At 39.2% G+C, this 23,395-nt stretch overlaps 1 long non-coding RNA gene across 7 annotated transcripts in view; it reads left to right on the top strand.

Moving 5' to 3' along the window:
• The window catches only part of LOC128687398 (uncharacterized), a 39,531-nt gene that overhangs the window by 5,675 nt on the left and 10,461 nt on the right, over positions 1-23,395 (top strand). For 3 of the 7 annotated variants that reach the window (XR_011392967.1, XR_011392962.1, XR_011392963.1), the window contains exons 2-16: positions 2,687-2,863; positions 3,072-3,096; positions 3,410-3,532; positions 5,080-5,120; positions 5,396-5,431; positions 11,363-11,388; positions 11,607-11,800; positions 11,990-12,014; positions 12,214-12,232; positions 16,232-16,410; positions 16,620-16,644; positions 16,959-16,983; positions 17,294-17,319; positions 18,945-18,985; positions 19,257-19,292. This is a non-coding gene — a long non-coding RNA (uncharacterized lncRNA). The remainder of the gene's footprint in view (positions 1-2,686; positions 2,864-3,071; positions 3,097-3,409; positions 3,533-5,079; positions 5,121-5,395; positions 5,432-11,362; positions 11,389-11,606; positions 11,801-11,989; positions 12,015-12,213; positions 12,233-16,231; positions 16,411-16,619; positions 16,645-16,958; positions 16,984-17,293; positions 17,320-18,944; positions 18,986-19,256; positions 19,293-23,395) is intronic. The other 4 variants (XR_011392968.1, XR_011392964.1, XR_011392965.1 and 1 more) reach the window with 3 other exon arrangements.

The raw sequence follows: 23,395 nt of genomic DNA, 5'->3' as shown, positions 1-23,395 counted from the left end.
ACACTAGGCCTGTTGTGTGTGTGTAGGTGTGTGTGTGTGTGTTAGTTACCATTTTGTCCTAGGCACATGTCGATTAGACACTAGGCCTGTTGTGTGTGTGTGTGTGTGTGTGTGTGTGTGTGTGTGTGTGTGTTTGTGTGTGTGTGTGTTTGTGTGTGTGTGTGTTTGTGTGTGTGTGTGTTTGTGTGTGTGTGTGTGTTTGTGTGTGTGTGTTTGTGTGTGTGTGTTTGTGTGTGTGTGTTTGTGTGTGTGTGTGTTTGTGTGTGTGTGTGTTTGTGTGTGTGTGTGTTTGTGTGTTTGTGTGTTTGTGTGTGTGTGTGTGTGTGTTTGTGTGTGTGTGTGTGTGTGTGTTTGTGTGTGTGTGTGTTTGTGTGTGTGTGTGTTTGTGTGTGTGTGTGTTTGTGTGTGTGTGTGTTTGTGTGTGTGTGTTTGTGTGTGTGTGTGTTTGTGTGTGTGTGTGTTTGTGTGTGTGTGTGTTTGTGTGTGTGTGTGTGTGTTTGTGTGTTTGTGTTTGTGTGTGTTTGTGTTTGTGTGTGCGTGTTTGTGTGCTTGGGTGTGTGCGTGTTTGTGTGTGTGGTGTTTGTGTGTTTGTTTGTGTGTTTGCGTGTACTCGCCTAGTTGAGGTTGCGGGGGTAGAGTCCGAGCTCCTGGCCCCGTGTGTGTGTGTTGTAGTTGTAATTATAACTAACAGTTATAGTTAGAGTAAACATTTGAGTTATAAGCCAGCTCCCCATCAACCCAAAACCTAGACACCTCCCTTGTTTATTTATGATTTCGTGCTTTAATTCCATGGAAATCATCCTCTTTTTCTTCTCAGCACTGTCCTTTACACTTTGACCCATGGTTAGAAAAGCAAAATTTGGCAAATGACTGTCAAAAATGTAAGGAAAGCAGGAGAGAACTGCTCCCACAGCTGGGTAAACGGTACACTGAATTGGCTTCGGTCTGAAGCTCTCATTATAATTTATTAATTTAGGGAACTGACGCTCTATCAGTGTCGAGGCTCCTTGATGCTGGTGAGGAGCTCTTGGTCTAGGGAATTGGATATGTACTAGAGTTCTCTAAATTAAATAGTAATAATAAAAATAGTAATTATAATAGCGATAGCTTCAGTTCCCTAAGTTATCAATAATTATTTTTATCACAATTACGTACATATTATGTGCATGTACGTAATAACTATGAATGCTGCTGCTACTTGGCCAGCTGATTTCGGAACATCCGGTAAGCAGTACACATGTTTACATTGTTCTGGGAACAGTTCTCTCCTGCCTTACGTTTTTGAGTCATTTGGCCAAATTTCACTTCTCTAACCATGGGTCCTAAGAAAATAAGTGCAAAGGACAGTGCCGAGAAGAAAGAGGGCGATTTCCATGGAATTAAAGAATGAAATCGTAGATAAACATAAGCAAGGTGCACGAGTTGTGGATTTAGCCAGGCAGTACCAGCGAAGTACATCTATGTACAATACTAAAGGAGTCGATAAAAGCTATAGCATCAGCCAAGGGCGTTGCAATGTCTAAGCTACGGACCTCTGTCTATGAAAAGATGGAGACCCTGCTGCTGATGTGGTTGAGAGAAAAGCAGCTCGCAGGAGATGCCATGACTGAGGGTATCATCTGCAAGAAGGCATGAGGCAGTGAAAATAAGAAGTGAAAAGTTAAACAAAACAAATTGTACCAGTTATTTTATGTGATTTAGTGTTGTATACAATATTTTCAGTGTTTTCCTTAGAAAACTAGTGATCTACTGCTGTTAGCCTCAAAAATACTGTTCTCTTAAAATAAGAGTATGGGAAGATACTATATATGTAATCAAAGATGGACAGGAAATGGTGGACTCCTCCACTGCTTCCTCTGCCACCATATTACGGCCTATTTTATTCATTCTAGGGTATATATCTTTGTGTTAATTATATTGTTTGTTGTATTAGAATTAGATGAATTGATAGATAAATAAGCCATACAGATGATAATAGCAGCTCCTGCAACGGATTAAACTCTTTAAGTCACGGTTCCACTATACTTAATTTGAAATGTTGGTTACACTGGACAAATCACGGTTGCCTTGCGTCTGTAATAGTTAGGTGTATGGCATTTAAAATTCAATAAATGTGGTTGGTCTTCAAGCAAACCATAAGGGTAGTAAATATTCTCTTGCTAAATTTTTCACAAAAAAAAAAAATAACTTGTAAAAATGAATCGTGACCCTTTACCCAAGATACTGTTTACCTAGGTAACTTAAAATGTATGTTGCAAAAGTTTTCTAAATTTAAGTTTTTGAACAAAGGAAATGGGCAGCATTTTTGGTATATTTTTAAACTGCCCCTAAGAGCCTTTTATAGGATAGCAGTGAAGCAGTAGTGGAGCCATGCAGCTGGTGTTGACAGTCCACAAGTGATAGGCCTGGTTTGAAGAGCAAAATATAGTATGGTCTAGGGCATTTTGCAGTCTTACATTCATGAAACTTCCAGAATATAAACTTGCACTAGGCTTAAGCTTTAATTGTCCCTTCCCTAGTAGGAAAAAAAAAAAAATTCTTGAACCCAGGTGTACATGTAGTGTTATAAAATTAGTAATATATACTTAAGCACTTTAGTTTTGCATTGGATTTTGTCTGTTAAGACACATCTGCTTTCAGCCCTGGGCATAATGAACAGAAATGACAATTTATATTTAAATTTCAGCACCCTCGCCTAGTGACTCTTCTGCTTGCATAATGCTAGGAAATTTTAGTACCCAGCAAGGCATGTGTAAGTCTGATGGGAGCTTCAAGAAATAGCTTGCTGGTTGAAATAAACAGGCTGGAGACTAAACAGCTGGGAGAATTCACTGAAGTTCTAAGAGGCTGGCTTCAGAATATGGTAAGTTTGATATGCTTTGTAAGTATGGAGATAATTTAGTCAATTCTAACGTGCCTGAAAAATATGATGAAATTACATTTTCCAAGTTTGTGGTTTCCAACAGAAGACTTTGTCTAATGGTGGTTTGTGGTGTCTGATAATTACTGCTATTTTTAAAGAAAAAAAACCAAGTGGGGTTTTCTTTTAACACTTCATTTCTTTATTGCAGTATCTACTAGACTGCTAAATACCAGGTAAGGCTACCAAGGCTCAGGTCTGTTTTTTCCAAATTATAGAAACATTGCACTTGCAGATTTTTTTTACTTAAAATTAATGTTCCTAACAGGTTGGCATGATAATTTGGTAGTTAATATGCTGTGTAAGTAAGTTATGTTGAATAGTCAATTTGTAAATGACCTGAAGAAATGATGAAATTACATTTTCCAAGTTTGTGGTTTCCAACAGAAGACTTTGTCTAATGATGGTTTCTGGTGTCTGATAATTACTGCTACTTTTAAAGAAACAAAAAGTGGGGTTTTCTTTTAACATTTCATTTCTTTATTACAGAATCTACTAGACTGCTAAAATACCAGGCAAGACTACCGAAGCTTGTGTAATGTTTTAGGAAAAAAAATTAGCAACTTTGTGACAGTATTAAAATAAGTCTCTTCATTAAATGTAATGTTGCAGGTAAGTGGCCAAGCTATCATGGACAGAAATATTAACTTGGTATTCTATTTTCATGAATTAGTGCTACTGGTAATGACTAGTCAGCAGTTAATTGCCAATACTTTGTGTATATATAGGGGTAGCTTTATGGATAGAGAAATTAATTAGTTTGGACATTAAGGGGCGGTACAAGGTGTGCGGCACGTGAGCGAAATTTATTTGAAGAAATTATGGAAATTTTTTTTCATATAGAAAAACAGTAACTGGCAACACAATGGTACCAGAATTGATGTTCAACGACGTTTCTACAAGAAATTATTCATACCAGGTATGGTGACGGCGATGTGCGTAGCGTGTCTGCTCTCAGCCCATACATTTTTTGGAATTTTTTCCTTTATTTTTTATCGCTTTTTCTTGCATTATTCTTTCTAATAGACTATTTGTCATCATAAAAAAGTAGGCGGAGCTTATCTGTAGACTTCTAGCCAATCTGGAACCATTGGGGAACACCACAGTATTTCCACTCTAGAGAGTGGCTTATTTATCTATCAGAATTGATCTAATATGATATAATACACTATAAATAATGAACATGTTATATACTCTAGACTGAATAAAATGGGCCATATGGCGAGAGTCCACCAGCAATATTAGATATAAAATTATTACCCCTCGTCTCCATGTCGTAGTTTTTGGCCTTCAGTAAGAGAAAACAGTGTTTTGAAGAGGATAACTCCAGTAGAACATCAGTTTACTAAGGAAACCACCGAAACAAATGGGACTTTTGCGGAAAAACAATTGAGATGGCGGGCCGGCCGGCGTTCCAGGCCTATATCTCGGAAGTAACTTATTCACTTATTTCGCTTAACTACGCCTTTATTACTTAAGTAGGATAATATTCACAGAAATTGCAAAATGATTCTTTTAATGATGCACTTTTTGAAATATTCCAAATATTTTGGGATTGATGGAGTAAAGGGCAGGTTTTTTTTTTTTTTTTTTTTTTTTGCACTAAAGTCTAAGAACTAAAACTTTATATTTTTTTTTTTTTTGGTGGAATAAAGGAAAGATATTTAGAGGAAAGTGCATCGTTAAAAAATCGTATTAGCATTGTTCTCGGTACGAAGTGCCCAAACAACCTTACGTCGTCCCATATAGGACTACCATCCTGCCAAAGGATATTTTTTAATTTTTTTGTTTGGCATATCTTGACAAATATTTTCAGTAAATAGTGTATGTACACCGTCTTGTGCATCAACAATGAAAGAAATCTGAGGGTAAAAAAAATGGACCAAAGTTATACTGCCCCTTAATGTTGTCCAAAGAAATTTAGGAATGGCAAGTGTTTGAAATTTGTTAGCACGGGTAAAATATCAACTTTCATGCTACGGATGATAACTTTTGTATGAATCCTGCAGTCACTACACAGCAAAGCCAGAAATGGTTGAACCCATTGTTGTGGACTAAAGGGTATGTGTCAATCTTGCTAAAATGCTGTCTGATTATACTAAAGGTTGATTTAAGGAAATTAATGGAAGTTCAGATTGCTAATTAAATATTTCTTGCAGGAGGAAGTCCTGATTAAGAAGTGGTCTGGATACTGTAATAGGTTAGTGTCAAAATGTCTTGTTGCTAATGTAACTTGGGTAGTTTGAAGGTAAACTAAAGAATGAAAGCTCAAAGTATAACGCTCATTTTACACTACGTACTTTCTTTTCTCGGCTGATGGAAGGCATTGTAATGCAATTATGCAGTCCTAACATGACATGATTGATAATTATTACTTGATATCTCTGAGAGAAGTCAAAAGGATTCTGAGATTAAAAAAGAAAAAAAAAAATTAGTGTGCTGGATCTGTACTAAATATATACTATACACTTCCAGATTGGTGCAGTTGGAAGCCATTTTACACAACCTTAGGTATGTATCAGCATGCAGTTATATAACACATTTTTATTTTTTTTTTCTTCATAATAGTGTTCTTTGATAATTTAAGAATCTGTAATGTTTAAAAGACTGATGCTTTATTTTGTTTGGAAATTGACAAGTATATCATAGTTGAATTGTTGAAATTTGATTTGATTACTCCCTGGCCTTCAACCGGAATCCTCCCTTGCTTTCAAATTCTGAGCTGTATTAATTTTAAAAACTTGTCAGATCAAGCCACACTGCAAATGTTTGCATATACAGCCTGTGGAAGTAGGGCAAAGTAATGTAAACTAAATGAAATAAAACTCGCTTTTCCTCCATAACAGTTCTAGACAAATTGTGGGTGAATTTCACAGGTACAGTCCTGAAATATTTTACTTACATAACTGGAGAGAACTAGCACATCTAAAACAGAATGAACTTGCTGTTATAGTTGTACCTCAGTGACTTTAGCAACAGTGGGTCACTGCACTGTCCCTCCTTTAACCCTTTCAGGGTTGCTGTACTAGTACGCATAAATTCTAGCACCTTCAGATCTAGCAAGAGAAAGCTGGTAGGCCTACATATGAAAGAATGGGTCTGTGGTCAGTGTGCACAGTATAAAAAGAATCCTGCAGCACAGTGCATAATAAGAAAAAAATAAACTGTTTTTGCTTTAAAACAGCAACTTTGCAGTGTATTTTCTTAAGCTATTTATGGTTGTATTCTAGTCTTTCTAGTCTCATTTTATAGAATGGAAGATATATTACGGAAATTGAGACTATTTTGATTGGTTTCACAACTAAAAGTGCCTTGAAATTGAGCTCAGTAGCAGAAATGTTTTGGTTTTTGCCAAAGTTCAAAAGTAAACAAATCATGCCACACGTCCAATACATGTCAACTGGCGAGTCTAATATTCTTTCACAAGTGTGCTGATATTATTTATACCATTTCTAATGTAGTCTGCATAACGGTAAATCTTTAATATTTTTGCAAGAATAAAAATTCAAAGTGGAAAGCAAAAGTAATGGAAGAGACCTGTGGACGTGACTCATGAACAGAAAAAAGGTATTTTAGTGCCAGGAGTGTCTTGTTTATTCTGGACCCTATTTGGAAATTGGCAACTTTTGAAAGTTGTGTGAAATTGACAAAACTGCCAATTTTTGACCACTTCATTGGATAGTTGAAATTGGTAAGAGTGGTTTCTTGTACTTGTTACATAGAAAAAGTGGAGTTCTATCGAAATGGTTGATTTGTCTACTGGTACATTGGAATTGGCCGGAAATAGGGCCTAGTGGGTGAAATTACTGATGCGTAAACTTCGTGGAGACCGCTAACTTTGCGAGGGCATAGTTCAGTAAGTTTTCCATCAGACTTCATACTTTTGGTGTCTTTATGATCAAGAGAAGATTCTCTATCATTTCATAAGAAAAAATTTTTTTCTTTCCCAGAAATTTCCAACCCTGAGAAAAAGTTTAGGAGAGGGCCTGCCGACCCTGAGAGGGTTAATGCCCTCCTCAGCTCCCCAAATTCATCTGGACCTTTAATTATATGAACCTCTCATTCTTTAATTTATTAAATGAAATTTTCAGCCAGTAATGCTGCTTATTTATCTAGTTGTAGACTGTACTACTGAAATTTGGTTGTCCAATCCTAACTAAAGTAACTGACTAAACCATACCACGGGCGGGATTTGAACCCGCGGCAAGTCTCAAAACTAAAGTAATTTGTTGGTCCCATTTAAACAATATACCATTTTCATATTACATAAAATTGTGCATAAATGCATAACATAAGGACTACTTGCAGTTATCTTGATATATCATAATACCTCCATAGCAGGTGGGTATGCTAAATATTGGCCACTACTAGATACCATACCTATTTTGTGGGTTGATACCCTATATAAGGAGGCAAAAATTAAACTTCTGTAGGTACGTTTAATCAAAACTTAGTCCAATCCCTGCCTCCAGTATTTTCATTATCAGCCTTATTATGGCCAGATTAGTATGCATTTGAACCCTTCCAGTTGCCTATTTACTCATTTCATGGTCCTCTGTTATTGCAGATATACAGTGGACCCTTGGTTATCAGCCATAATCAGTTCCAGGTCAGCCTAAAACCGAAATGGCCGAAAACGGAAATATTTACCCTAAGAGAGTGCAAAAGGAGAGCAGATGATAGAGTGGGAGAGGCACTGTCAAGAAATTTTAATGAAAATAAGAAAAAATTTTGGAGTGAGTTAAACAAGTTAAGAAAGCCAAGGGAAAATATGGATTTGTCAGTTAAAAACAGAGTAGGGGAGTTAGTAGATGGGGAGATGGAGGTATTAGGTAGATGGCGAGAATATTTTGAGGAACTTTTAAATGTTAAGGAAGAAACAGAGGCAGTAATTTCATGCACTGGTCAGGGAGGTATACCATCTTTTAGGAGTGAAGAAGAGCAGAATGTAAGTGTGGGGGAGGTACGTGAGGCATTACGTAAAATGAAAGGGGGTAAAGCAGCTGGTACTGATGGGATCATGACAGAAATGTTAAAAGCAGGGGGGGATATAGTGTTGGAGTGGTTGGTACTTTTGTTCAATAAATGTATGAAAGAGGGGAAGGTACCTAGGGATTGGCGGAGAGCATGTATAGTCCCTTTATATAAAGGGAAAGGGGACAAAAGAGACTGTAAAAATTATAGAGGAATAAGCTTACTGAGTATACCAGGAAAAGTGTACGGTAGGGTTATAATTGAAAGAATTAGAGGTAAGACAGAATGTAGGATTGCGGATGAGCAAGGAGGTTTCAGAGTGGGTAGGGGATGTGTAGATCAAGTGTTTACATTGAAGCATATATGTGAACAGTATTTAGATAAAGGTAGGGAAGTTTTTATTGCATTTATGGATTTAGAAAAGGCATATGATAGAGTGGATAGAGGAGCAATGTGGCAGATGTTGCAAGTATATGGAATAGGTGGTAAGTTATTAAATGCTGTAAAGAGTTTTTATGAAGATAGTGAGGCTCAGGTTAGGGTGTGTAGAAGAGAGGGAGACTATTTCCCGGTAAAAGTAGGTCTTAGACAGGGATGTGTAATGTCACCATGGTTGTTTAATATATTTATAGATGGGGTTGTTAAGGAAGTAAATGCTAGGGTGTTTGGGAGAGGGGTGGGATTAAATTATGGGGAATCAAATTCAAAATGGGAATTGACACAGTTACTTTTTGCTGATGATACTGTGCTTATGGGAGATTCTAAAGAAAAATTGCAAAGGTTAGTGGATGAGTTTGGGAATGTGTGTAAAGGTAGAAAGTTGAAAGTGAACATAGAAAAGAGTAAGGTGATGAGGGTGTCAAATGATTTAGATAAAGAAAAATTGGATATCAAATTGGGGAGGAGGAGTATGGAAGAAGTGAATGTTTTCAGATACTTGGGAGTTGACGTGTCGGCGGATGGATTTATGAAGGATGAGGTTAATCATAGAATTGATGAGGGAAAAAAGGTGAGTGGTGCGTTGAGGTATATGTGGAGTCAAAAAACGTTATCTATGGAGGCAAAGAAGGGAATGTATGAAAGTATAGTAGTACCAACACTCTTATATGGGTGTGAAGCTTGGGTGGTAAATGCAGCAGCGAGGAGACGGTTGGAGGCAGTGGAGATGTCCTGTTTAAGGGCAATGTGTGGTGTAAATATTATGCAGAAAATTCGGAGTGTGGAAATTAGGAGAAGGTGTGGAGTTAATAAAAGTATTAGTCAGAGGGCAGAAGAGGGGTTGTTGAGGTGGTTTGGTCATTTAGAGAGAATGGATCAAAGTAGAATGACATGGAAAGCATATAAATCTATAGGGGAAGGAAGGCGGGGTAGGGGTCGTCCTCGAAAGGGTTGGAGAGAGGGGGTAAAGGAGGTTTTGTGGGTAAGGGGCTTGGACTTCCAGCAAGCGTGCGTGAGCGTGTTAGATAGGAGTGAATGGAGACGAATGGTACTTGGGACCTGACGATCTGTTGGAGTGTGAGCAGGGTAATATTTAGTGAAGGGATTCAGGGAAACCGGTTATTTTCATATAGTCGGACTTAAGTCCTGGAAATGGGAAGTACAATGCCTGCACTTTAAAGGAGGGGTTTGGGATATTGGCAGTTTGGAGGGATATGTTGTGTATCTTTATATGTGTATGCTTCTAGACTGTTGTATTCTGAGCACCTCTGCAAAAACAGTGATAATGTGCGAGTGTGGTGAAAGTGTTGAATGATGATGAAAGTATTTTCTTTTTGGGGATTTTCTTTCTTTTTTGGGTCACCCTGCCTCGGTGGGAGACGGCCGACTTGTTACAATTAATCCATTCCATGACCAAAAATGTTAACAAAAAATACATTTTTTGAAGATTTTTACGTACACAACAATGAGAACTAAATAAAATAGTACGTAAACAATTAAATCGCCATTACATACCTTCATTGAAGACTCCTGTAAGTTACAGTAAGTGTAAATAAAGTGAAATTTTTTTTTTGGGGGGGGGAATATTTGTGTACCTGGGCTGTTGCATATAATAGGCCTATATCTCGGGAGTAAGTTATTTACCTGTTTGGAGCCACAGACCAAATATTTATGGACAAATTGACCTGATTTTCACAACATAGAAGCACAATTGCTCTACAAGCACTTGTTAAGATTTTTGACGTATCCTAAATATTTTCAGATTTGTGGATAAACAAGGGCGATATCTTCCTAAATGTTAAGAAACATAGGAACTATTTTTTCTAGAACTAATAAGGTTTATTATGAGGAAGGATGGAGTTAGTGCTCTCAGCAGTTTGTCAAAACCACTTTTCCAAGTACCACTTTAGCCCTATGCCCTGCCAAGTGTAATTTTTTGTAAATTTATTTTTTTTTTGATTTTCACCCGATCTTTCTGGCACTTCGTCAAATCGGTTGATATAAGCTTCTGTTAGTACACCAAAATTGAACAAAATCGGTCTACAAATAAGTGGACAAATTTTTGTTTACACGCCCCTAAGCGCAGACCGATTACTGGGATTTATATAGTGTAAGGAACAGAAGTTCAGCAATTGCATTACAGCTTTATACATCATTAGTAAGCTCAGTTCTGGTCTCCATATTACAGAATGGACATAAATTTGTTAGGAAACATTCGGCATAGAATGACGAAATTAATACATAACATTAGAAATCTTCCTCGTGAAGAAAAATTGAAAGACCATTTAACCCTTAAACTGTCCAAACATAGATCTACGTTCACATGTGTACTGCTTCAAAAGTAGATCTGTTTTTTTTTTTTACATACTTTCAAATGTAGATCTACATTTGGACAGTTTAAGGGTTAAATTACATTAACTTGTCAGATGAAGAATGAGGGGAGACATGATCGAAATGTGGAAGATGGGTATTAATCAAGGGGATATAAATAGTTTTGAGGACCTACAGTAATGTATTCAAATTAGAGAAGTTTAGATTTAGAAGGGATATAGGAAAGTATTGGTTTGGAAATAAGGTAGTTGAGTGGAATAGTGTGCTAAGTTGGGTTATTGAGGCTGAAACCTTGTAGTTTCAAATATAGGTTGGATAAATACTTGACAGGGGTTGGATTTGATTGGGACTTGCATGCAAGTGGATAGTTATCAGAGCTTTTCTTGGGGTAGCATTGAAATTTGGGTTGAGCAAATATTTTTGGTGGGATGGATTGTGAAGAACCTGCCTAGTATGGGCCAACAGGCCTACTGCAGTGTTCCTCCTTTGTTCTTACGTATTGTAGAATTGGGCAATTTCAGTTTTACTGTAACTACAATCTGGCAAATTAAAGGCTTTTTATTTTTTTAATAGTGATGAGATTTGACACCTCTTCTGAGACCATTATGCTGTACATGGTTGAACTGAAAAAAAAATAATAAAATAAAAAAAAATAATGTACATTGTTACACTAAATAAATGTTTTTCCTTTTGTTTCAGGAATTGGAAAGTGCTTGGAATTTCTTGTGAGTAAAATGGACAGTTCATAATGTCATTAAACTATTCTGAAAGCTTTTCTTCATGTCATAACCCCTTTGTGTTAATCAGTCAGTACAAAACCGTGCCAGGAATGGTAACAACCCAGTTTTATGGGCTAGTGTCAATCTTGCCAAAATGCAATATCTGTATTAATATACTTGCATCTACCTTTAAGTAGAGATTACTAATTGATCTTTTCCTGCAGGAGTGGATATGATTGCTTTGCCTTTGAATGGTATTTTTATTCTACTGGAGCCCAGACCTGGGCAAGGCTTAAAAAATCAACTAAGCTGTTGCTTCTGGCCTACATGTCCACCACAGCCTGGTTGACCTGGCACCTGGTGATAATTGTCCAGTTTCATCTTTAAGATTTCTGCATTTGTCAGTGTTCTCAATCTGGTAAGATATTCAGATTGGTTCGAGTACTGGTAGATTAGTGTCAAATGTACGTTGGAAGTTGTTCATGTGACTTAATGATGAGAAATGTTTATCTTGACTCCTGAATTAAAGCTCAACAGGACTGACATACCTTAAGTAAAGGTCTGATATGTAGCTTAGGTGAAAACTAATTCTATTAAATTTTCCCAGGTGGAGGCTGGTGCTCTGTGAAAAGGTAATTATGGTATCCTGTTGGCATTAAATTGTAGTTGCTTTATTTGAGAGAAACCAAAAAGATTTAAAGTAATTTTATGATGACTTGTGTATCAAAATATTTATGTTGACATAATAAATTCCTCGTTTCTGATAGATTAAGAAGCTTAATTATATAGTTGAGTTTAGCAGGGGACTGATGCTCTTTTCTTTTTTTCCAGAGGGACAAATGTATCATGGGTAAGTTGCTGCCTGCACACTTTCACTTTCATTAGACCTAGAGCTCCATTCTGTGAACTTTGTTTAATCAGTGTGTGAGCGAGTGCGAGTGTGTGAGCGTGTGTGTGAGTGAGCAAGTGTGTGAGCGAGCGTGGGGATGTGTGTGTACTCGCCTATTTGTGGTTGCAGGGGTCGAGTCAGCTCCTGGCCTCGCCTCTTCACTGATTGCTACTAGGTCCTCTCTGCTCCATGAGCTTTATCGTACCTCGCCTTAAAACTATGTATGGTTCCCGCCTCCACTACTTCACTTTCTAGGCTATTCCACGGCTTGACTACTCTGACTGAAGAAATACTTCCTAACACTGGTTTTTAATGAGCAGTGCAACTCCTCCCTCTGTCTGATATCCTGATGGAAAGATTGAATCTGTTATTATTCTGGTGAGTTTTGTTTGCGAGTGCTATGTTTGAGGGATGTCTCCTTGATTCTTTCGTGCCACTCCTCATACTTTTGTTATTCCATCTGCATTTGTATACCACACCTTCAACTTCTTTTCTAAGATTGTGGTCTGGGAGGTGTATTGGGGTTGGGGAAGTGGGAGACCTGATGAGGAACTGTGGGTGGTTGCTGCGGGGGTGGAGTTTGTAATGCAGTGAGTGGGGGCATTGGATATGGCATGGGTGTTTTGGTTTAGTGTTTGGCTGCACTGGGGTTGACCTGGTTGGGAGGCTTCTATAGGAAGTTGAGGGAGGCTGTATTTGATCTTCCTGTGTCTGGGATCTCCTGTCTTCTCCATCCCCTCTTTCCTCCTTTCGCCTTTGTACTATCTGTTTCTGCTTGTGTTTTGTGGCGGTAGAGATGCACCTTCCTGTATGCCGACATGTCCCTTAATCGTGCTTTCTCCTGAAGGATCCTGTTCAGAGTGGGTTCTGCCTTGAAGGTCACTTTCACTGGCCGGGTGTTTTTTTTACAACCCCCCCCCCCCCTATTCTCCGAAAATTTTCCAGCTGGATTGTCTTCTATTGCTTTCATGATGCTTTCAATTGCTTTTTCTCCTTGTTTTCTTGCTTCATGTGTTTCCCCCCTTCAACTCACCCATTCATTCTCCCACTGCATATCCCTGTGTATCCCCTCATTCAATTTAATTTCCTCCATTTCAGCTTTCCTTTCTTCAGTTTCACTAGCTAATGTACTTTGGCTCAGTGGCCTGTCATTTTCCCTTCCCAGCTTTCCCTGTGGTCTGTTAGGGCCTCCACATATAGCTTAGCTCTTTCATTTACTAGTCTCCACTGATTGAGTTTCTACATGCAGTTTTGCTCCTTTCCCTACAGTTCCCTTATTTGTGACCGAGGTAGCAGTCTGTTGTCAATCCCAAAATGTTCTTTAGTTCTTCAGGCTGTTTCAGATTTTTCAGTTCCTCTTCTAAACTCTGTATCCTGGTCTCTGCTTTGACTTGCACCTCCCACTTCCTGCTTTCCATGTCTATCCTCTCTTCCATTCTCATGCTAAGTTCTTCTAGTTTCTTTTCTCATTCATGTTCCCTTTTTGTGAGCTGTGCTGCCCAATTTTCCTTTGCAGTTTCCTCCTCCTGTCCCTTGGTTTTTCTTGTTGCTCTCTGGCAACCCATTTTTGTTTTATCCTGATGCCTCAGAGTGGGGAAACCTATGCAATTCTGTATGTTAGGTTAGTATTTTATGTCAGAGTGTGGGGGGGGGGGAGGTAGAGGAGGAACTGTGGCTATGTGGGAGAGTAGTGGGAGTGGGTGAGAGGGAGAGGTGGGGAGCGGGAGGGTGGAAGAGGGAGGGGAGGGATCAGGTGAAGGAGTGAGATGTCTGGGGGAGGGGGGAGTGTATGTGAGAGTCTGGCAATGTGTTTGTGGTATTGTTGGTTTGTGGTGTTGTTGGTTTGTGGTGTTGTTGGTTTGTGGTGTTGTTGGTTTGTGGTGTTGTTGGTTTGTGGTGTTGTTGGTTTGTGGTGTTGTTGGTTTGTGGTGTTGCGTTGTGTTGGTTTGTGGTGTTGTTGGTTTGTGGTGTTGTTGGTTTGTGGTGTTGTTGGTTTGTGGTGTTGGTTTGTGCTGTTGTTGGTTTGTGGTGTTGTTGGGTTGTGGTGTGTGTTCGCTTAGTTACCATATTGTCCTAGTGCAGGTGTATGTACGTACTCGCCTAGTTGTATTCGCCAAGTTGAGGTTGCGGGTGTAGAGTCCGAGCTCCTGGCCCCGCCTCTTCACTGATCGCTACTAGGTCACTCCCTGAACCGTGAGCTTTATCATACCTCTGCATCGATCCTGCCTCCACTACATTGCTTCCCAAACTATTCCACTTACTGACTACTCTGTGGCTGAAGAAATACTTCCTAAACATCCCTGTGATTCATCTGTGTCTTCAATCTCTGGAACATCCTGTCTTTGTCCACCTTGTCAATTCCTCTCAGTATTTTGTATGTCATTATCATGTCCCCCCTATCTCTCCTGTCCTCCAGTGTCGTCAGGTTGATTTCCCTTAACCTCTCCTCGTAGGACATACCTCTTAGCTCTGGGACTAGTCTTGTTGCAAACCTTTGCACTTTTAGTTTCTTTACGTGCTTGGCTAGGTGTGGGTTCCATACTGGTGCCGCAAACTCCAATATGGGCCCAACGTACACGGTGTACAGTGTCCTGAACGATTCCTTATTAAGATGTCGGAATGCTGTTCTGAGGTTTGCTAGGCGCCCATATGCTGCAGCAGTTATTTGGTCGATGTGCGCTTCAAATGTGCCTGGTGTTATACTCGCCCCAAGATCTTTTTCCTCAAGTGAGGTTTGTAGTCTGGCCCCCCCTAGACTGTACTCAGTCTGCGGTCTTCTTTGCCCTTCCCCAATCTTCATGACTTTGCACTTGGTGTGATTGAACTCCAGGAGCCAATTGCTGGACCAGGTCTGCAGACTGTCCAGATCCCTTTGTAGTTCTGCCTGGTCTTCGATAGTGAATTCTTCTCGTCAACTACCTGTCATCTGCAAACAGGGACACTTCGGAGTCTATTCCTTCAGTCATGTCGTTCACAAATACCAGAAACAGCACTGGTCCTAGGACTGACCCCTGTGGGACCCCGCTGGTCACAGGTGCCCACTCTGACACCTCGCCACGTACCACGACTCGCTGCTGTCTTCCTGACAAGTATTCCCTGATCCATTGCAGTGCCTTCCCTGTTATCCCTGCTTGGTCCTCCAGTTTTTGAACCAATCTCTTGTGTGGAACTGTGTCGAGTGCCTTCTTGCAGTCCAAGAATATGCAATCCACCCACCCCTCTTGTCTTACTGCTGTCACCATGTTATAGAACTCCAGTAGGTTTGTGACACAGGATTTCCCATCCCTGAAACCATGTTGGCTGCTGTTGACGAGATCATTACTTTCTAGGTGTTCCACCACTCTTCTCCTGATAATCTTCTCCATGATTTTGCGTACTATACATGTCAGTGACACTGGTCTGTAGTTTAATGCTTCATGTCTGTCTCCTTTTTTAAAGATTGGGACTACATTTGCTGTCTTCATCTCAGGCAATCTCCGTTTCGATAGATGTATTGAATATTGTTATTAGTGGTACACATAGCGCCTCTGCTCCCTCTCTCAATACCCATGGGGAGATGTTATCTGGCCCCCATTGCCTTTGAGGTATCTAGCTCACTCAAGCCTCTGCACTTCCTCCTTGGTTGTGTGCACTGTCCAGCACATGGTGTGCCCCACCTGTGTGTGTGTGTATGGGGGAGGTGTGAGGGGGAAATACTGCTAACGTGTGTGTGTGCGCGCGCGCGTGCCTACATGACTATTCTACTGCCTTGCTGGCATTTCTAAAAATGCTTAGGCTTTAATTGTCCCTTCCCTAGTAGGCCAAAAAAAAAAAAAAATTGAACCCAGGTATACATGTAGTGTTATAAAATTAGTAATGTATACGTAGGCACTTTAGTTTTGCATTGGATTTTCTGTTAAGACACCTGCTTTCAGCCCTGGGCATAATGAACAGATGTGACAATTTATATTTAAATTTCAGCACCCTCGCCTAGTGACTCTTCTGCTTGCAAAATGCTAGGAAATCTTAGTACCTGGCAAGGCATGTGTAAGTCTGATGGGAGCTTCAAGAAATGGCTGGCTGGTTGAAATCAATAGGTTGGAGACTGTAGACAGCTGGGAGAATTCACTGAAGTTCTAAGAGGCTGGCTTCAGAATATGGTAAGTTTAATGCGCTTTGTAAGTATGGAGATAATTTAGTCAATTGTAACGTGCCTGAAAAATATGATGAAATTACTTTTTCCAAGTTTGTGGTTTCCAACAGAAGTTTGTCTAATGATGGTTTGTGGTGTCTGATAATTACTGCTATTTTAAAAGAAACAAACAAACCAAGTGGTGTTTTCTTTTAACACTTCATTTCTTTATTACAGTATCTACTAGACTGCTAAATACCAGGTAAGGCTACCAAGGCTCAGGTCTGTTTTTTCCAAATTATAGAAACATTGCACTTGCAGATTTTTTTACTTAAAATTAATGTTCCTAACAGGTTGGCATGATAATTTGGTAGTTAATATGCTGTATAAGTTATGTTGAATAGTTAATTTGTAAATGACCTGAAGAAATGATGAAATTACATTTTCCAAGTTTGTGGTTTCCAACAGAAGACTTTGTCTAATGATGGTTTGTGGTGTCTGATAATTACTGCAATTTTAAAAGAAACAAACAAACCAAGTGGTGTTTTCTTTTAACACTTCATTTCTTTATTACAGTATCTACTAGACTGCTAAATACCAGGTAAGGCTACCAAGGCTCAGGTCTGTTTTTTCCAAATTATAGAAACATTGCACTTGCAGATTTTTTTACTTAAAATTAATGTTCCTAACAGGTTGGCATGATAATTTGGTAGTTAATATGCTGTATAAGTTATGTTGAATAGTTAATTTGTAAATGACCTGAAGAAATGATGAAATTACATTTCCCAAGTTTGTGGTTTCCAACAGAAGACTTTGTCTAATGATGGTTTCTGGTGTCTGATAATTACTGCTATTTTTAAAGAAAAAAACCAAGTGGGATTTTCTTTTAACACTTCATTTCTTTATTACAGAATCTACTAGACTGCTAAAATACCAGGTAAGACTACCAAAGCTTGTGTAATGTTTTAGGAAAAAAATTAGGAACTTTGTGACAGTATTAAAATAACTGTCTCTTCATTAAATGTAATGTTGTAGGTAAGTGGCCAAGCTATCATGGACAGAAATATTAACTTGGTATTCTATTTTCGTGAATTAGTGCTGCTGGTAATGATGACTAGTCAGCAGTTAATTGCCAATACTTTGTGTATATATAGAAGTACCTTTATGGATAGAGAAATTAATTAGTTTGGGCATTAAGGGGCAGTACAAGGTGTGCAGCACGTGAGCGAAGTTTATTCAAAAAAATTATGGAAATTGTTTTTCATATAGAAAAACAGTAGATCTGGCAACACAATGGCACCAGAATCGTTTCAACGACGTTTCTACAAGAAATTAGTCATATCAGGTATGGTGACGGCGATGTGCGTAGCGTGTCTGCTCTCAGCCCATACATTTTTTGGAATTTTTTCCTTTATTTTTTATTGCTTTTTCTTGCATTATTCTTTCCAATAGACTATTTGTCATCATATAGTAGGCGGAGCTTATCCGTAGACTTCTAGCCAATCTGGAACCATCGGGGAACACCACAGTATTCCCGCTCCAGAGAGTGGCTTATTTATCTATCAGAATTGATTTAATATGATATAATACACTATAGATAACGAACATGTTATATACTCTAGACTGAATAAAATGGGCCATAATATGGCGAGAGTCCACCAGCAATATTTGATATAAAATTATTACCCCTCGTCTCCATGTCGTATTTTTTTGGGCCTTCAGTAAGAGAAAACGGTGTTTTGAAGAGGATAACGCCAATAGAATAAGTTTACTAAGGAAACCACAAACAAACTGGACTTTCGCAAAAACAAAAAAAAATTCGAGACGGCCAGCGTTCCAGGCCTATATCTCGGAAGTAACTTATTCACTTTAGTAACTACGCCTTTATTACTTGAGTAGGATAATATTCACAAATTGCAAAATGATTCTTTAAATGATGCACTTATCAAAATATTCCAAATATTTTGGGATTGATGTGGGAGTAAACCGCAGATTTTTTGCAAAAGTCTATTAACTAACAAACTTTTTTTTTTTTTGTGTGTGGAATAAAGGAAAGATATTTAGAGGAAAGTGCATCGTTAAAAAATCGTATTAGCATTATTCTCGGTACCAAGTGCTCAAACAACCTTACATCGTCCCATATAGGAGTACCATCCTGCCAAAGGATATTTTCATTTTTTTTTTTACAGTTTGGGATATCTTATTGACAATATTTTCAGTAAATAGTGTATGTACACAGTCTTGTGCATCAAGAATGAAAGAAATCCGAGGGTAGAAAAATGGACCAAAGTTATACTGCCCCTTAATGTTGTCCAAAGAAATTTAGGAATGGCAAGTGTTTGAAATTTGTTAGCACGGGTAAAATATCAACTTTCATGCTACGGATGATAACTTTTTGTATGAATCCTGCAGTCACTACACAGCAAAGCCAGAAATGGTTGAACCCATTGTTGTGGACTAAAGGGTATGTGTCAATCTTGCTAAAATGCAGTCTGATTATACTAAAGGTAGATTTAAGGAAATTAATGGAAGTTCAGATTGCTAATTAAATATTTCTTGCAGGAGGAAATCCTGATTAAGAAGTGGTCTGGATACTGTAATAGGTTAGTGTCAAAATGTCTTGTTGCTAATGTAACTTGGGTAGTTTGAAGGTAAACTAAAGAATGAAAGCTCAAAGTATAACTCTCATTTTACACTACGTACTCTTTTCTCGGCTGATGGAAGGCATTGTAATGCAATTATGCAGTCCCAACATGACATGATTGATAATTATTACTTGATATCTCTGAGAGAAGTCAAAAGGATTCTGAGATTAAAAAAGAAAAAAAAAATTATGTGCTGGATCTGTACTAAATATATACTATACACTTCCAGATTGGTGCAGTTGGAAGCCATTTTACACAACCTTAGGTATGTATCAGCATGCAGTTATGTAACACCTTTTTATTTTTATTTTTTCTTCATAGTAGTGTTCTTTGATAATTTAAGAATCTGTAATGTTTAGAAGACTGATGCTTTATTTTGTTTGGAAATGCACAAGTATATCATGGTTGAATTGTTCAAACTTGATTTGATTATTCCCTGGCCTTCACCTGGAATCCTCCCTTGCTTTCAAATTCTGAGCTGTATTAATTTTAAAAACTTGTCAGATCAAGCCACACTGCAAATGTTTGCAAATACAGCCTGGGGAAGTAGGGCAAAGTAATGTAAACTAAATGAAATAAAACTAGATTTTCCTCCATAACAGTTCTAGACAAATTGTGGGTGAATTTCACAGGTACAGTCCTGAAATATTTTACTTGCATAACTGGAGAGAACTAGCACATCTAAAACAGAATGAACTTGCTGTTATAGTTGTACCTCAGTGACTTTAGCAACAGTGGGTCACAGCACTGTCCCTCCTTTAACCCTTTCAGGGTTGCTGTACTAGTACTCAAATTCTAGCGCCTTCAAATCTAGCAAGAGAAAGCTGGTAGGCCTACATATGAAAGAATGGGTCTGTGGTCAGTGTGCACAGTATAAAAAGAATCCTGCAGCACAGTGCATAATAAGAAAAAAAACAACTGTTTTTGCTTTAAAAATTGCTACTTTGCAGTGTATTTTCTTAGGCTATTTATGGTTGTATTCTAGTTTTTCTAGTCTCATTTTATAGAATGGAAGATGTATTACAGAAATTGAGATGATTTTGATTGGTTTCACAATGAAAAGTGCCTTGAAATTGAGCTCAGTAGCAGAAATGTTTTGGTTTTTGCCAAAGTTCAAAAGTAAAAAAATCATGCCACACGTCCAATACATGTCAACTGGCGAGTCTAATATTCTTTCACAAGTGTGCTGATATTATTTATACCATTCCTACACTAATGTAGTCTGCATAACGGTAAATCTTGAATTTTTTTTTTTTGAGAATAAAAATTCAGTGGAAAGCAAAAGTAATGAGAGACCTGCGGACGTGACTTGTGAACAGAAAAGAGGTATTTTAGTGCCAGGAGTGTCTTGTTTATTCTGAACCCTATTTGGAAATTGGCAACTCTTAAAAATTTGTGAAATTGGCAAAACTGCCAATTTCTGACCACTTCATTGTATAGTTGAAATCGGTAAATGGGTGGTTTCTTGTACTTATTAGATAGAAAAACTGTAGTTTTAGCGGAATAGTTGATTTTTGTTGACTGGTACATTGGAATTGGCCGGAAATAAGGCTCGGTGGGCGAAATTACTAATGCGTAAACTTCGTAGAGACTGCTAATTTTGCAAGGGCATAGTTGCGTAACTTTTCCATCAGACTTCATACTTCTGGTGTCTTTATGATCAAGAGAAGATTCTCTTATTTCATAAGAAAAAATTTTTCTTTCCCAGAAATTTCCGACCCTGAGAAAAAGTTTAGGAGAGGGCCTGCCGACCCTGAAAGGGTTGCCCACCTCAGCTCCCCAAACTCAGCTGGACCTTATATTATATGAACCTCTCATTCTTTAATTTTTTATTTTTTATTTTTTACAGGAGGCCTGGTCACAGACCGGGCCGCGGGGGTGTTGACCCCCGGAACTCTCTCCAGGTAAACACTGGCCGATTCCTACCAAGGCAGGGTGGCCCGAAAAAGAAAAACTTTCACCATCATTCACTCCATCACTATCTTGCCAGAAGGGTGCTTTACACTACAGTTTTTAAACTGCAATATTAACACCCCTCCTTCAGAGTGCAGGCACTGTACTTCCCATCTCCAGGACTCAAGTCCGGCCTGCCGGTTTCCCTGAACCCCTTCATGAATGTTACCCTGCTCACACTCCAACAGCACGTCAAGTATTAAAAACTATTTGTTAAAATTTATTCCTATCAAACATGCTCAGGCATGCCTGCTGGAAGTCCAAGCCCCTCGCACACAAAACCTCCTTTACCCCCCTCCCTCCAACCTTTCCTAGGCTGACCCCTACCCCGCCTTCCTTCCACTACAGACTGATACTCTGATTCTGTTTCGCTCCATTCTCTTCACATGTCCGAACCACCTCAACAACCCTTCCTCAGCCCTCTGGACAACAGTTTTGGTAATCCCGCACCTCCTTCTAACTTCCAAACTACGAATTCTCTGCATTATATTCACACCACATTGCTCTCAGACATGACATCTCCACTGCCTCCAGCCTTCTCGCTGCAACATTCGTCACCCATATAAGAGCGTTGGTAAAACTATACTCTCATACATTCCCCTCTTTGCCTCCAAGGACAAAGTTCTTTGTCTCCACAGACTCCTAAGTGCACCACTCACCCGTTTCCCCTCATCAATTCTATGATTCACCTCATCTTTCATAGACCCATCCGCTGACACGTCCACTCCCAAATGTCTGAATACATTCACCTCCTCCATACTCTCTCCCTCCAATCTGATATCCAATCTTTCATCACCTAATCTTGTTGTTATCCTAATAACCTTACTCTTTCCTGTATTCACTTTCAATTTTCTTCTCCACCAATCTCTGCAACTTCTCTTCAGAATCTCCCAAGAGCACAGTGTCATCAGCAAAGAGCAACTGTGACAACTCCCACTTTGTGTGATTCTTTATCTTTTAACTCCACGCCTCTTGCCAAGACCCTCGCATTTACTTCTCTTACAACCCCATCTATAAATATATTAAACAACCACGGTGACATCACACATCCTTACACAAATAACCCGCACATAAAAGACAGAAGCTTACGACGACGTTTCGGTCCGACTTGGACCATTGACAAAGTCACACTAACAGAGGAGGAGCAGGACGGCTATATATAGGCAGGAAGAGGTGGAGGTAGTAGTAGTAGTAGTAGTAGTACAAGAATTGTATATAATACCGACAGGATGAAATGACACATGCACAACACCCGGGCATCCCCACCGTAGACGTTTCGCCATCCAGCCAGCCACTGGATGGCAAAACGTCCACAACAAAGACAACCAGACGCCGCACATGTGTCTAATTTCATCAGTAGATGTAGTAGAAGAAGAAGAGGTAGTAGTAGTGGTAGTGGTAGAAGTGGGAAATAAGGAAGACGAGCCAGTCAAATACAAAGGAAGGGGAGCACTGCAAGAGAGCTAGAAACCCACAGAGGGAGAGCAAGCGCACCGAGGTGCGTGAAAGGGGAAGTGGTGAAATAAAATAAAGAAGGAACAGAAACACGAGACACGAGACCTCCGTCACTCTCAAGACTACATTGAACGGGTTCGCTCTCTCCCAACCTGTAAGATGCTTAGTCTTGACGTTGAGTCCCTCTTCACCAATGTCCCTCTTGATGATGTCCTTGATTTCCTTAGAGAGAAGGCCCATGAAGGGTTTCTTCATCTCCCTATCCCCACTGATGTCTTTCATCTGAGACTCTAACTCCTTTTCCTTCCAAGGGAAATATTATTCCCAAACCTTCGGTGTCGCTATGGGCTCTCCTCTCTCTCCTGTCCTTGCTAATCTTTACATGGAATACTTTGAGACTGTTCTTCTTCCTACGCTCGATGTGCAACCTTCACTCTGGCTCCGCTATGTGGATGACATCTTTGCTCTGTGGCCTCATGACTCCAGTCTCTTTCAACCTTTTCTTGAAGCTCTTAACAATCTTGCCCCTTCCATTAAGTTTAAAGCTGAATGGGAATCTAATTCCTTACTTCCTTTCCTTGATGTCCATGTCCACCGCTCAGATGCAGGTTTTTCCTTTTCCGTTTACCGTAAACCTATGCACAGTGGCATGTACATTCACTACTTTTCCTATCATGCTTCCCCTGTCAAGAAAAGTGTTCTTATCTCCCTCTTTCTCCGTGCCCTCCGCATCTGTGATCCTCAGTTCCTTCCAGCAGAAATTTCCACTCTTTATAATTCGTTCTCCCGTCTTGGCTACCCTTCCCATTTCATAGACTCTGCCCTCTCACGTGCTAAACGCAATTTCTTCTCTCCCAAACTCTCTACTCATGGGAACTCTTCTATCCTCTGCCTTCCCTACATTTCCGGTCTTTCTTTATTCTCTCCGTCCCTTAGACATCAAGCTTACCTTCCGCCAGA

This window comes from Cherax quadricarinatus, chromosome 40, assembly GCF_038502225.1.
Source record: "Cherax quadricarinatus isolate ZL_2023a chromosome 40, ASM3850222v1, whole genome shotgun sequence".
NCBI classification, from domain to species: domain Eukaryota; kingdom Metazoa; phylum Arthropoda; class Malacostraca; order Decapoda; family Parastacidae; genus Cherax; species Cherax quadricarinatus.
This window is presented reverse-complemented; position numbering and strand designations above follow the sequence as displayed.